This window comes from Erythrolamprus reginae, chromosome 2 (genome assembly GCF_031021105.1).
Source record: "Erythrolamprus reginae isolate rEryReg1 chromosome 2, rEryReg1.hap1, whole genome shotgun sequence".
Classification (NCBI taxonomy): domain Eukaryota; kingdom Metazoa; phylum Chordata; class Lepidosauria; order Squamata; family Dipsadidae; genus Erythrolamprus; species Erythrolamprus reginae.
In genome coordinates this window covers 2,394,296-2,407,431 of record NC_091951.1, presented here as the reverse complement: position 1 = coordinate 2,407,431, position 13,136 = coordinate 2,394,296, and positions in this window count along the sequence as shown.

Sequence of the window (13,136 nt, the reverse complement as noted above, 5' to 3'; positions counted from 1 at the left end):
GTCTGGAGACTAAAACATAAGAAAAACAGTTGCAGGAATTGGGTATGTCTAGTTGAATGAAAAGGACTGGGGGTGACTGAGAGCAAAATGTAAAGATTCAATTCAATTTCAATTCAATTTATTAGATTTGTATGCCGCCCCTCTCCAAAGACTCGGGGCGGCTCACAACAGTAATAAAAAATAGTATAACAATGGAACAAATCTAATAATAAAATTATATTAAAAAACCCATACAACACGTACATACCAAACATAAAATATAAGAAAGCCTGGGGGAGATGTCTTCATTCCCCCATGCCTGGCGATATTAGTGGGTCTTGAGTAACTTGCAAAAGACAAGGAGGGTGGGAGCTGTTCTAATCTCCGGGGGGAGTTGATTCCAGAGGGCCGGGGCCGCCACAGAGAAGGCTCTTCCCTTGGGGCCCACCAAACGACATTGTTTTGTCGATGGGACCCGGAGAAGGCCAACTCTGTGGGACCTTATCGGCCACTGGGATTCGTGCAGTAGAAGGCAGTTCCGGAGGTATTCTGGTCCAATGCCATAAAGGGCTTTAAATGTCATTACCAACACTTTGAATCGTGACCGGAAATCGATCGGCAGCCAGTGCAGGCCACGGAGTGTTGTAGAAACGTGGGTGAATCTAGGAAGCCCCATGATAGCTTTCGCGGCCACATTCTGCACGATCTGAAATTTCTGAACACTTTTCAAATGTAGCCCCATGTAGAGAGCGTTGCAGTAGTTGAACCTCGAGGTGATAAGGGCATAAGCGACTGTGAGCAATGACTCCCTGTCCAAAGAGGGCTGCATCTGGTGCCCCAGGCAGACCTGGGCAAACGCCCTCCTCGCCACACTCAAAAGATGGTGTTCCCATGTTAGCTGTGGATTGAGGAGGACGCCCAAGTTGCGAACCCTCTTTGAGGGGGTCAATAATTCCCCCCCCCCAGGGTAATGGACAGACAGATGGAATTCTCCTTGGGAGGCAAAACCCACAGCCACTCCGTCTTGTCTGGGTTGAGTTTGAGTTTGTTGACACCCATCCAGGCCTCAACAGCCTCCAGGCACCGGCACATCATTTCCACTGCTTTGTTGACTGGACATGGGGTGGAGATGTATAACTGGGTATCATCAGCATGTTGATGATACCTCACCCCATGACATTGGATGATCTCACCCAGCGGTTTCATGTAGATATTAAATAGCAGGGGGGAGAGGACCGACCCCTCAGCCACCCCACAAGGGAGAAACCTAGAGGTCGACCTCTGACCCCCACTAACACCGACTGCGACCGACCAGAGAGGTAGCAGGAGAACCACTGAAGAATAGTGCCTCCCACTCCCAACCCCTCCACCTGGCGCAGAAGGATACCATGGTTGATGGTATCGAAAGCCGCTGAGAGGTCAAGAAGTGCCAGGACAGAGGACAAGCCCCTGTCCCGGGCCCACGAGAGATCATCCATCAATGCGACCAAAGCAGTTTCTGTGCTGTAGCCGGGCCTGAAACCAGACTGCTGAGGGCCTAGATAATCGGCTTCTTCCAAGGACCGCTGGAGTTGGAGCGCCACCACCTTCTCAACAACCTTCGCCATAAAGGGAAGGTTGGAGACAGGACAATAATTTTTGAGCATGGCTGGGTCCAGGGAAGGCTTTTTGAGGAGGGGGTGCACAAGTGCCTCCTTTTAAGGAGCCGGAAAGGACCCCCTCCCCAAGAAGGCGTTCACAATCTCCTGGACCCAGCTCTGTGTCACCTCTCGGCCAGCCAAAACCCACCAAGAGGGACACGGATCCAGTAAACAGGTGGTGGAACTCACAGCTCCAATGGCCTTGTCCCCTTCATCAGGTGTCACCAAGTCAAACTCCTCCCAGACGGATGGACAAAGACGTTTAGCCCCAGTCACCTCGACTGACTCGTTGTCAATTGATACTGCTGTACAATTGGAGTAGGGATCCGCCTGGATCCGAGTGAATTTATCAGCAAAAAATGAGTTAAATTCCTCGGCACTGCCCTGCAAGGGCTCCCCAACTCCCCTCTGATTTAGAAGGGAGCGGGTCACCCTAAACAGAGTGGCTGGGCGGGATTCCGCTGACGCAATCAAGGCGGCATGATACGCTCATCTTGCCGCCTTGAGTGCCACTTTGTAGGTCTTAATAAAAGCTCTTACAAATGTTCGATCGTATTCGGACTTACTCTTCCTTCATCGCTTCTCTAGACGTTTCTTCTTGCGTTTCAACTCCCGGAGCTCCTCGTTGAACCATAGAGCTCTACAGGGTCTAGTGCCACAGAGAGGTCGCAATGGTGCAATTCGGTCAAGAGCCTCCGCTGCAGCCTTGTTCCAGGCCTCAGCAAGAGACTCCGTCGAGCTGTGGACAAGTGAATCTGGTAGAACTCCAAGCGCCCTCTGAAAGCGCTCTGGGTCCATCAGGCATCTGGTGTGTAACCTCCTAATCGGTTCCACCTCCCTGCGGGGGAGGATTGGAGCCAGAAAATCGAGCCGTAGTAGAAAATGGTCTGATCATGAGAAAGGAAATGTTCCTAAGCCCCTTAGTCTCAGACCATTACTCAGTTTCTCCAAGAGGAATACCATGTTGGGTGTGTATCCCCCCTCATGAGTCGGCCCCTGAACTACTTGGGTCAGGTCTATTAGTACAAGGTACATGGTTGTTAGGGTTTGCCATTGTAAACTACCTATTGTAGTCTCTTGTACTATCACTTTAAATATTTTGGGCTGGTTCACCATAAGAGGGCGCCAGTACTCCTTCCCTCAATGATGCTTTATCGCTCATTCGCTTTTGCTTTTCCTTGAGGGGGGAGTGTATTTGCTTAGTGCTTGTTATGGATTGTTTCTGTTTTGTATATATGTAAATAGTACTTATTAAGCATAACTAAGTCTGTGTCTTTTTCTTTGGCGTTACCACACATCCACATTCTGTTAAAATTCTCTGCTCAGTATGTCAAAGATCTCATAGCCTAGCTATACCAAGACATACCAACATTGGTTATGTGCCCAGTGGCAGAGTAATCGTGGTTTGTTGATGTGTGGTTTATTTTAGCCAGCACTGTATCGCAGTTAGTGTTGTTGCTGTAAGTATCATTGAAGAAGAAACAAGAAGAGAAAAATGGCAATGTTCCAGTCCTCTAAAATTTTCTCCATTGCTCAGATGGATGAAAGCAACTACAGCACATGGGCTGAAAAATGCACTATGTTGTTGTAATGTGAGGGACTGTGGGATATTGTTGCTGAACCCCCCAATTTGGTTGACTTGGATCCTGAGGTTGAGGAGGATGCCAAGAAGGTAAAGGACTTTAACCGGGACAACTTGAAAGCTCACAGTTTGATTGGACTTATGCTTGCAGATCAGCAATTAACTCACATATGTGGTGAGAGCTCAGCTGCCAAGTGTTGGGACATTTTGTGATGGATATATGTGCCGGACTATGTTGGAGCACATCTACAATTGTCCAAAGATGAACTTATTGTGCCTGAGGTTCCAGGGCGTTTGTTAGAAGAAGAGAATCTTCGGAGAGACCGTTTGCAATTCAAAGAAGAAAAGCCTCAGAAAAAGGTTTTTGTGGCTAAAAACATTTCTGTTAGAACTTGCTATATATGTAGACAAAAAGGTCATATCGCAAGGTTTTGTCAACAGAAGAAGAAACCTGGTGAGGTCTCAGTGACTACCAGAAAGGTACAAACCAGGAAAGTTAAAGATGGTTTGTGGGTTGTTGACAGTGGAGTGACGCATTGTTTAGTCAATGATAAGAAATGTTTTGAGAAGCTAAATGCCAGTAGGGAAAGCTAACGGCTGGAAAATTAATGCTTCTGGGGAAGGGAATGCACACTGTTCATTTCTTAAAGGAACAGTATTCTCTTTATATATTCCTCAAGCAAGATATAATCTGCTGTCTGTAAATGTCCTAACAAAATTGGGTTACACTGTTTTATTTACAGATGATTATTGCATTATTGAAAAAGAGGGGTGTAAAATTGTTGCTGAGTTTAAAGATGGTTTATATGTAATTAATGTGAAGAAACAAGCAAAGACAAATGCCATGCTTAGCAATGTAAAACCTCATGATAATTGTATTCATCTTATGCATAGAAAAATGGGGCATTTGAACTTTCAATTGGTGAAAAGGACGATTGGGCTTGTTGATGGTATCAAACTTAAACCATGTTCCAGATATGTAGAATGTAATATTTGTCTTGAAGAGAAAAGCAAGGTTACCCCTGCAAACCATTATGGAGGGTTTGAAACTAAAGCTATCTTGGAGCTAGTGTTTATTGATGTAATAGGTCCAATGAGAGTAACTAGCTATGATGGTTCACGGTTTATTCTGAGCATTGTGGATCATTATTCTTGGTTTGGCTTTGTGTATGCAATGAAGAAGAAGGCAGATACTTATTGGTTGTTTAGTGACTAGCTGAAATTTGTGGAAAGAAAAATGAATAAGAAGGTTATTAGTGTGGTCTCTGATAATGGAACAGAATTCACAAACAAGAGTTTTGTTGGTTTGTTGAAGGATTGTGGAATACAACACAGGCTGTCAGCACCTTATAGGCCACAGCATAATGCATTTGTTGAGAGGATAGGCCAGACCTTACAGGCCATGATGAGAACCATGATTAGGGATTCTGGTTTGTCAGGACAGGTGTAGTCTGAGGCACTACTATGTGCAAATGTGGTCTTGAACAATGCAAAAGGGTACTCTAATTTTTTTCCGGTGTGGGCGGAAAAGTATAGTGTCTGAGCGACAGTCCCTTTGGGACTGGGCGGCATAGAATAATAAATAAATAAATAAATAAATAAGAAAAAAATCCCTTCTTTTTTATTAAAAGAAATTAATAATTAAAAAAACCCAAAATCCATTACTATTAAAACTAAATCAACCAGCAAAACCAAAAACATAACTATTAATAAAAACAGGTGAGGGCTAGGGTTTTTTTCTCTGTTATTATTTACACTAAGTGCTTTTACCATATGCTTTAAATCAAGAGTCACTTCTCTCTCTGTTTCTCTCTCTTTCCTGTCATTCTCTGCCTCAATCATTTTCTCATTTCTCTTTTCTCCCCTTTTTTCTATTATTTCTCTCTATCTCTTCCTTCCATTCTTCTCTCTCTCTTGTTTCCTCTGTCTCTCTCTTTCTTGCTTTCTTCCTGTCTCTCACTCTCTTCCTTCCTCTCTCATCTCTCTCTCTTTCTCTCTCTCTCCCCCTCTTTCTCTCTCTTCTTCTCACTTTCTCTCTCTTGTTTTCTCTCTCTCTCTCTTGCTTTCTCTCTCTCTCACTCTTTCTCTCTTGTTTTCTTTCTCACACTCTTTCTCTCTCTTGTTCTCTCTCTCTTGCTATCTCTTTCTCTCCCCCTTTCTCTCTCTCTCTCTTTCTCACTTTCTCTCTATCTTGCTGTCTGTTGCTCTCACTCACTCTCGTTCTCTCTCCGTTCTTCTCAGCGGTGACGTGCGCACGCCCTGCCTGTCTCACCTTTGCTGAGAGCACTTTCATCCCAGGCTCTCAGCAAGGGGGTTGCAGGAGAGACGGGGCAGGCGTTCTCTCAGCGGAGGCCGGCGAAGGTAATATTCAATGTCGGGGGCGCACGGGCGGTTGCGTGCGCTCCCTATCCCCCTGCTAGCCCACTCGGAATATTCAAAATAAGAAAAGCCTTTGCCGGCGAAGGTTTTTCTTATTTTGAATATTCCGAGTGGGCTAGCAGGGAGATAGGGAGCACACGCAACCGCCCGCACGCCCCCGACATTGAATATCACCTTCGCTGGCCTCCGCTGATAGAACGTCTGCCCCCCTTGCTGAGAGCCAGGGACGAAAGTGCTCTCGGCAAAGGTGAGATGGGCAGGGCGTGCATTCCGGGAGCGGGAGGAGCTGCGCTGAAAGGTAGGAGGTGGCGGAGGAGCAGAGGGGGCAGATCAGGCGGGCAGTGGGCAGCGCGGAAAGGCCAAGGGGGCCGGAGGCACCGTGGGGAGGCAGGGGCGGCCGCGGCTCCCTTCCCTTCTGCTGCCGGCGCCTCCCCGCCCCCCCACGGGCTGGCAGGGAGATGGGGACTGCGCACCCTTGGAAAAGGGCGCGCGGGGGGGTATTTTGGGGCGTGTGGGCGCGTGGGCGCGCAGCCTACAGGGAACGGTGGAACAATGTAGTTCACTCAACTACTGGAGAGATTCCATTTACTAGGTGGTATGGTAGGAATCCTGACTTGAGCTATCTTCATGTGTTTGGAGCACCAGCATGGGTGCATATTCCATCTCAAGTTCCGAGAAAAGGGCAACACAGGAAAAAGGTTGTTGTATTTTGTTGGTTATCATAATAACCATAGATCTTTTCAGTTCTGGGATAAGAATACTGGTGTTTGCAGGTACAGTACAAGTGCCAAGTTCCTAGAACAAACAAGATGGAATAGGGTAGAACAGTGTGAAGGGACAAGTAAATAAGTAATTGTTCAGTCTCCTTTGTTTGTAGAGAATGAGGATAGCTGCAAAGTTAGAGATGATTCTGATGGGCCAGGTAGTGAGGAGTTATTGGCTGAGGAAACTTCTGGTATAAGTGAAAGTGCTCCAGTAGTGGATGTTAGGAGTGAAGTGAAGGAAAAGCCAGTGCCAAGTACTAGCGAAGTTGTTGTTCCAAGGAGAGGTTCTAGAATTAGGAAAGAGCTGGATAGGTACAAGGCTTTAGTAGCTTGTGCAGGTGTGGAACCATCGCATTATGGAGAACTTAAAATGTTTCCAGATAAAGAGAAGAGGCATTGGCATGATGCTATGGGAAAAGAGTTAGCTGCCATGAAGGAGTTGGATGTTTATGAAGAAGTACAGTTATCTCCTGGAGAGCATATGTTGGGATCTCGTTGGGTCTATAAAGTTAAGACTGAGTCCAGTGGTGCTCTGAAGTATAAGGCTAGATTAGTAGTGCAGGGTTTTTCCCAGATGGAGGGTGACTATGATGAAGTATTTGCTCCACGTTTGAGAGCAGCAACTCTGAGGACAGCGTTAGTGTGGGCTGCAAAGCACAAATATTGTGTGTACCACGTTTATTTATTTATTTATTATTTGGATTTGTATGCCGCCCCTTTCCGAAGACTCGGGGCGGCTCACAACAAGTGAAAAAACAATCCAATACATAATCCAATTAATTAAAATATTAAAAAGTTTAAAACCCCTATACTAACATACACACACACAAGCATACCATGTATAAATTCGGCGGGCCCAGGGGGAGATGTTTAGTTTCCCCATGCCTGACGGCAGAGGTGGGTTTTGAGAAGTTTACGGAAGGCAGGAAGAGTAGAGGCAGTTCTGATCTCCGGGGGGAGTTGGTTCCAGAGAGTCGGTGCCGCCACAGAGAAGGCTCTCCCCCTGGGGCCCGCCAACCGACATTGTTTAGTTGACGGGACCCGGAGGAGGCCCACTCTGTGGGACCTAATCGGTCGCTGGGATTCGTGCGGCAGAAGGCGGTCTCGGAGATATTCTGGTCCGATGCCATGAAGGGCTTTAAAGGTCATAACCAACACTTTGAATTGTGACCGGAAACTGATCGGCAGCCAATGCAGACTGCGGAGTGATGGTGAAACATGGGCATACCTGGGTAAGCCCATGACTGCTCTCGCAGCTGCATTCTGCACGATCTGAAGTTTCCGAACACTTTTCAAAGGTAGCCCCATGTAGAGAGCATTACAGTAGTCGAACCTCAAGGTGATGAGGGCATGAGTGACTGTGAGCAATGAGTCCCGGTCCAGATAGGGCCGCAACTGGTGCACCAGGCGAACCTGGGCAAACGCCCCCCTCGCCACAGCTGAGAGATGGTTTTCTAATGTGAGCTGTGGATCGAGGAGGACGCCCAAGTTGCGGACCCTCTCTGAAGGGGTCAATAATTCCCCCCCCAGGATAATGGACGGACAGATGGAATTGTCCTTGGGAGGCAAAACCCACAGCCACTCCGTCTTATCCGGGTTGAGCTTGAGTCTGTTGACACCCATCCAGGCCCCAACAGCCTCCAGGCACCAGCACATCACTTCCACCGCTTCGTTGACTGGGCATGGGGTGGAGATGTAAAGCTGGGTATCATCCGCATATTGATGATACCTCACCCCATGTCCTTGGATGATCTCGCCCAGCGGTTTCATGTAGATGTTGAATAGCAGGGGGGAGAGGACCGACCCCTGAGGCACCCCGCAAGGGAGAAACCTAGGAGCCGACCTCTGACCCCCCACTAACGCCGACTGCGACCGGCCAGAGAGGTAGGAGGAGAACCACTGGAGAACAGTGCCTCCCACCCCCAACCCCTCCAGCCGGCGCAGAAGGATACCATGGTCGATGGTATCAAAAGCCGCTGTGAGGTCAAGGAGCACCAGGACAGAGGATAAACCCCTGTCCCGGGCCCGCCAGAGATCATCCATCAACGCGACCAAAGCGGTTTCTGTGCTGTAACCGGGCCTGAAACCCGACTGCTGGGGACCTAGATAATCGGCTTCTTCCAAGGACCGCTGGAGCTGGAGTGCCACCACCTTCTCAACAACCTTCCCCATAAAGGGAAGGTTGGAGACTGGACGATAGTTGTTAAGTACGGCTGGGTCCAGGGAGGGCTTCTTGAGGAGGGGGCACACAAGCGCTTCTTTATAGAGTGATGGAAAAACTCCCCTCCCCAAGGAAGCGTTGGTAATCTCCTGGGCCCAGCTCCGTGTCACCTCCCTGCCGGCCGAAACCAACCAGGAGGGACACGGATCCAGTAAACAGGTGGCGGAACTCACAGCTCCAATGGCCTTGTCCACTTCATCAGGTGTCACCAGATCAAACTCTTCCCAGACAGGTGGACAAGTACGTGCCCCAGTCACCTCGACTGACTCGTTGTCAGTCGACTCTGTCTTACAATTGGAGTCGAGGTTGGCCCGGATCTGAGCGACTTTATCAGCGAAAAACGTGTTAAAATCCTCGGCACTACTCTGCAAGGGCTCCCCAACTCCCCCCTGGTTAAGAAGGGAGCGGGTCACCCTAAACAGAGCGGCCGGGCGGGATTCCGCTGATGCAATCAAGGCGGCATGGTACGCGCATCTTGCCGCCTTGAGCGCCACTTTGTAAGTCTTAATAAAAGCTCTTACAAGTGTTCGATCAGATTCAGACCTACTCTTCCTCCATCGCTTCTCTAGACGTCTCTTTTGGCGTTTCAACTCCCGGAGCTCCTCGTTGAACCATGGGGTTCTACGGGGTCTAGCGCCGCGGAGAGGTCGCAAAGGCGCAATCCGGTTGAGAGCCTCCGCAGCAGCCGTATTCCAGGCCTCCGCAAGAGACTCCGCCGAACTGTGGACGAGTGCCTCTGGAATAACCCCAAGCGCCGTCTGAAAGCCCTCTGGGTCCATCAGGCGTCTGGGGCGGAACATCTTAATTGGTTCCGCCTCCCTGCGGGGAAGGATTGGAGCCAGGAAGTCAAGCCGCAGTAGGAAATGGTCTGACCATGACAAAGGCAATGCTTCTAAGCCCCTTAGTCTCAGACCATTACTCAATTGCTCGGAAAGGAATACCATGTCAGGTGCATGCCCTCCCTCGTGAGTCGGACCCTGTACTACTTGAGTCAGGTCCATGGCTGTCATGGTGGCCATGAACTCCTGTGCCAACCCAGAGGTTTCGCCGAGTGACGGCAGGTTGAAGTCCCCCAGGACAATAAGTCCGGGGAACTCCACCGCCAACCCGGCTACCTCCTCGAGTAGCACAGGCAGGGCTTTTGACACGCAGCTGGGAGGCAGGTACGTGAGAAATAAGCCCACCTGAACCCCTAAGTCCAACTTCATCAAGAGAGACTCGCAACCCGCAATTTCCGGAGCAATGAGTCCACGTAGGCAAAGGCTCTCCCTGGCTATAATAGCCACTCCTCCCCCCCTTCCCTGGGGTCGAGGTTGATGCCATATCTGAAACCCAGCTGGGCAGATTTCAGAGAGAGGAACACCCCCCTCCGGGCCCAGCCAGGTTTCAGTAATACATGCCAGGTCGGCCTCCTCATCCAGGATCAAATCCCGGATGAGGAGAGCTTTATTTACCACCGACCTGGCATTGAGCAGCAGCAACCTGAGCCCAGGGCCAGAGTTGATATGGAAATGGCATATCTGCATGTGCCGTTGCAGCATAAAATTTTTATGAGAATTCCGCCTGGTGTCAAGCATGACAAGGGTCAGTGTTGGAAGCTTAAGAAAAGCTTGTATGGACTGAAACAATCTGGTTTTGAATGGAACGCCATGATTGTGAAAGCATTAGAAGGTATGGGATTTTGTGCCAGTAAGGCTGATCCCTTTATGTTCCTGAGAAATAGAAAAGATTCCAAGGAATTGTTGTTATTGTTTACAGATGACATTGCGATCATAGCTAGGTCTGTTGAAGCTGTAAATAAGATTGTGCAGGATCTGGAAAAGAGGTTTAGGATCAGGAAACTTGGAGAAATTAACCATTATTTAGGCATTGACATTGTTAAAACCAAGACTGGTTTTAAGTTGTCACAAGCTAGGAAGATTAACAGTCTGTTGAAAAAATATAATTTGGAAAGCTGTAAGGTTGCAAGAACTCCAATGGAGAGTAGCTTTGTGCACGGAAATACAGAAGGGAAGGCTGTTGATAGGGAACTGTATCGTTCGTTGGTTGGTAGCTTGTCTTATTTGGGACTTTGGTCACGGCCTGATATTGCTTTTAGCGTTAATCAGTTGGCACGGTATAGTAAGGAGCTGGAAGGCTGTTAAGAGGATTTTACGGTATTTGAAAGGGACTATGTATCATAGTTTGTTTTTAGAGCCAGATGATAGTTTGAAACTGGTGGCATATGCAGATGCTAGTTTTGCCTCAGGTAGTGTGACCAGAAAGTCTACTACAGGTTTAGAGATATTATTTGGAGGTGCCTTAGTAGGGTGGAAATCCATTAGACAGCAGCACATCAGTCTGTCTACGATGGAAGCCGAGTTTGCCAGTTTGTCACAATTGTGTACGGATTTAGTAGTATACCGGCAATTGCTGATGGATCTCGGTGTGGAATGCCATAAACCAGTTGTTGTTTATGAGGATAACCAGTCAGCATTGGCCATGGCAAAGAGTAGAGCTGTGAAAACACGCTCGAAGCACACAGACGTACGGTATTTTAATGTCAGAGAGTGTGTTAAGGATGGCCTAATTCACTTGGAGTACTGTGAAAGTTCTGATAATCTTGCTGACAATTTCACCAAGGTGCAGGGGGCTAAACCACATATTGATAATTGTACCAGGTATAATCTGAAACCTTAAATGGGACTGTGTTTAAATGTCAACCCCTAAGGGGAAGATTGTTAGTACAAGGTACATGGTTGTTAGGGTTTGCCATTGTAAACTACCTATTGTAGTCTCTTGTACTATCACTTTAAATATTTTGGGCTGGTTCACCATAAGAGGGCGCCAGTACTCCTTCCCTCAATGATGCTTTATCGCTCATTCGCTTTTGCTTTTCCTTGAGGGGGGAGTGTATTTGCTTAGTGCTTGTTATGGATTGTTTCTGTTTTGTATATATGTAAATAGTACTTATTAAGCATAACTAAGTTTGTGTCTTTTTCTTTGGCTTTACCACACATCCACATTGTTAAAATTCTCTGCTCAGTGTATGTCAAAGGTCTCATAGCCTAGCTATACCGAGACATACCAACAAGGTCCATGGTTGTCATGTTGGCCATGAACTCCTGTGCCAGTCCAGAGGAACCGCCGAGCGACGGTAGATTGAAGTCACCCAGGACAATAAGTCCGGGGAACTCCACCACCAACCCTGCCACCTCCTCAAGCAGCACAGGCAGGGCTGTTGACACGCAGCTGGGAGGCAGGTACGTGAGTAACAAGCCCACCTGAACCGCTAAGTCCAACTTCACAACCCTCAATCTCAGGGGCAACGAGTCCACGCAGGCAAGGGTTCTCCTTGGCTACAATAGCCACTCCTCCCCCCTTTCCCTAGGGTCGCGGCTGAGGCCATACCTGAAACCCAGCTGGGCATATTTCTGAGAGAGGAACTCCTCCCTCTGGGCCCAGTCAGGTTTCAGTCACACATGCCAGATCGGCCTCCTCCTCCAGGATCAAATCCGGGATGAAGAGAGCCTTGTTTACAACCGATCTGGCATTGAGTAGCAGCAGCCTGAGCCCAGGGTCCAGATTACACTCATCACTAGTACCCCGGGTTGAGCTCACGAAACCGGAACAGGGGATCACTTTTAGGCAGCGATCCCTTCTTCATCCAGAATGGCTAGCCCCATGATTCCCGCCATATCTACCTCTCCCCAGCAAGACCGGAATATTCTGGCCCTCTGTCACCCCGGAGATAGATATCCCCATCCCTCCTGTCTCTCTATTGCTAGGTCGGCTAAAATCTACATTCATACTACTCTCATTATTCAAATGCATATTATCCCATCCACTCCACTCATTTGATTCATACAAATCAACCCTCATGCCCCAGTCATCTAACCTGAACCCTCCCCCCATTCATTCAACTCATATGTGTCATTCCCACCATTCCACCTTTCCCAGTCATCCATCATTTAAAACCCACAATAAATTAGTTAAAAAATTAATTTAAAATTAATTTAAAATTACTATAATTAATATAAAGCTAAAAGCTAAAATTCTAAAATTCATCTTAATTAATAGAGATATGGGTAATAAAAAAGTAGCTCTAATTTCAACCAATCTGTCAATAGTCAATAGCCATTAGTCAGAATAGTCAGTTCAGCCAAGTTCATATAGGAAACATCAGATCTAAAAGGTGAGCTCAGGGGATATATAACGTAGTTCACAAGACAAAGTCTGAGTCCTGGGTGTAAGAAATCCTGTCCTCCCAGGCTCTTAATATCAGCTGCTATTATTGGCCAGGTCTTTCTCTTTGCCTCCCCCACCTTCACGGCACCTCTCCACTCTCGCAGGTTGCCCCGGACATCTGTCAGTGCTTCCGCTGGTGTTGGGGTGCATCTCTGGATCTCCTGGCCCCTAGTCCTAACACACAGCCTCCACATGACTCTCACACCGTCAAACTTCAGCCCACCAGTCTTCCTCTCTCAGTCTCCTCTCAGTCCCCTCTCTCATCACAATGGCCAGTCCTCCAGCCCCCAGGTCCTCCAGCGCCGAGCATGCCCACCATATAGCTGCTCGCGTCCCGGGTCCGC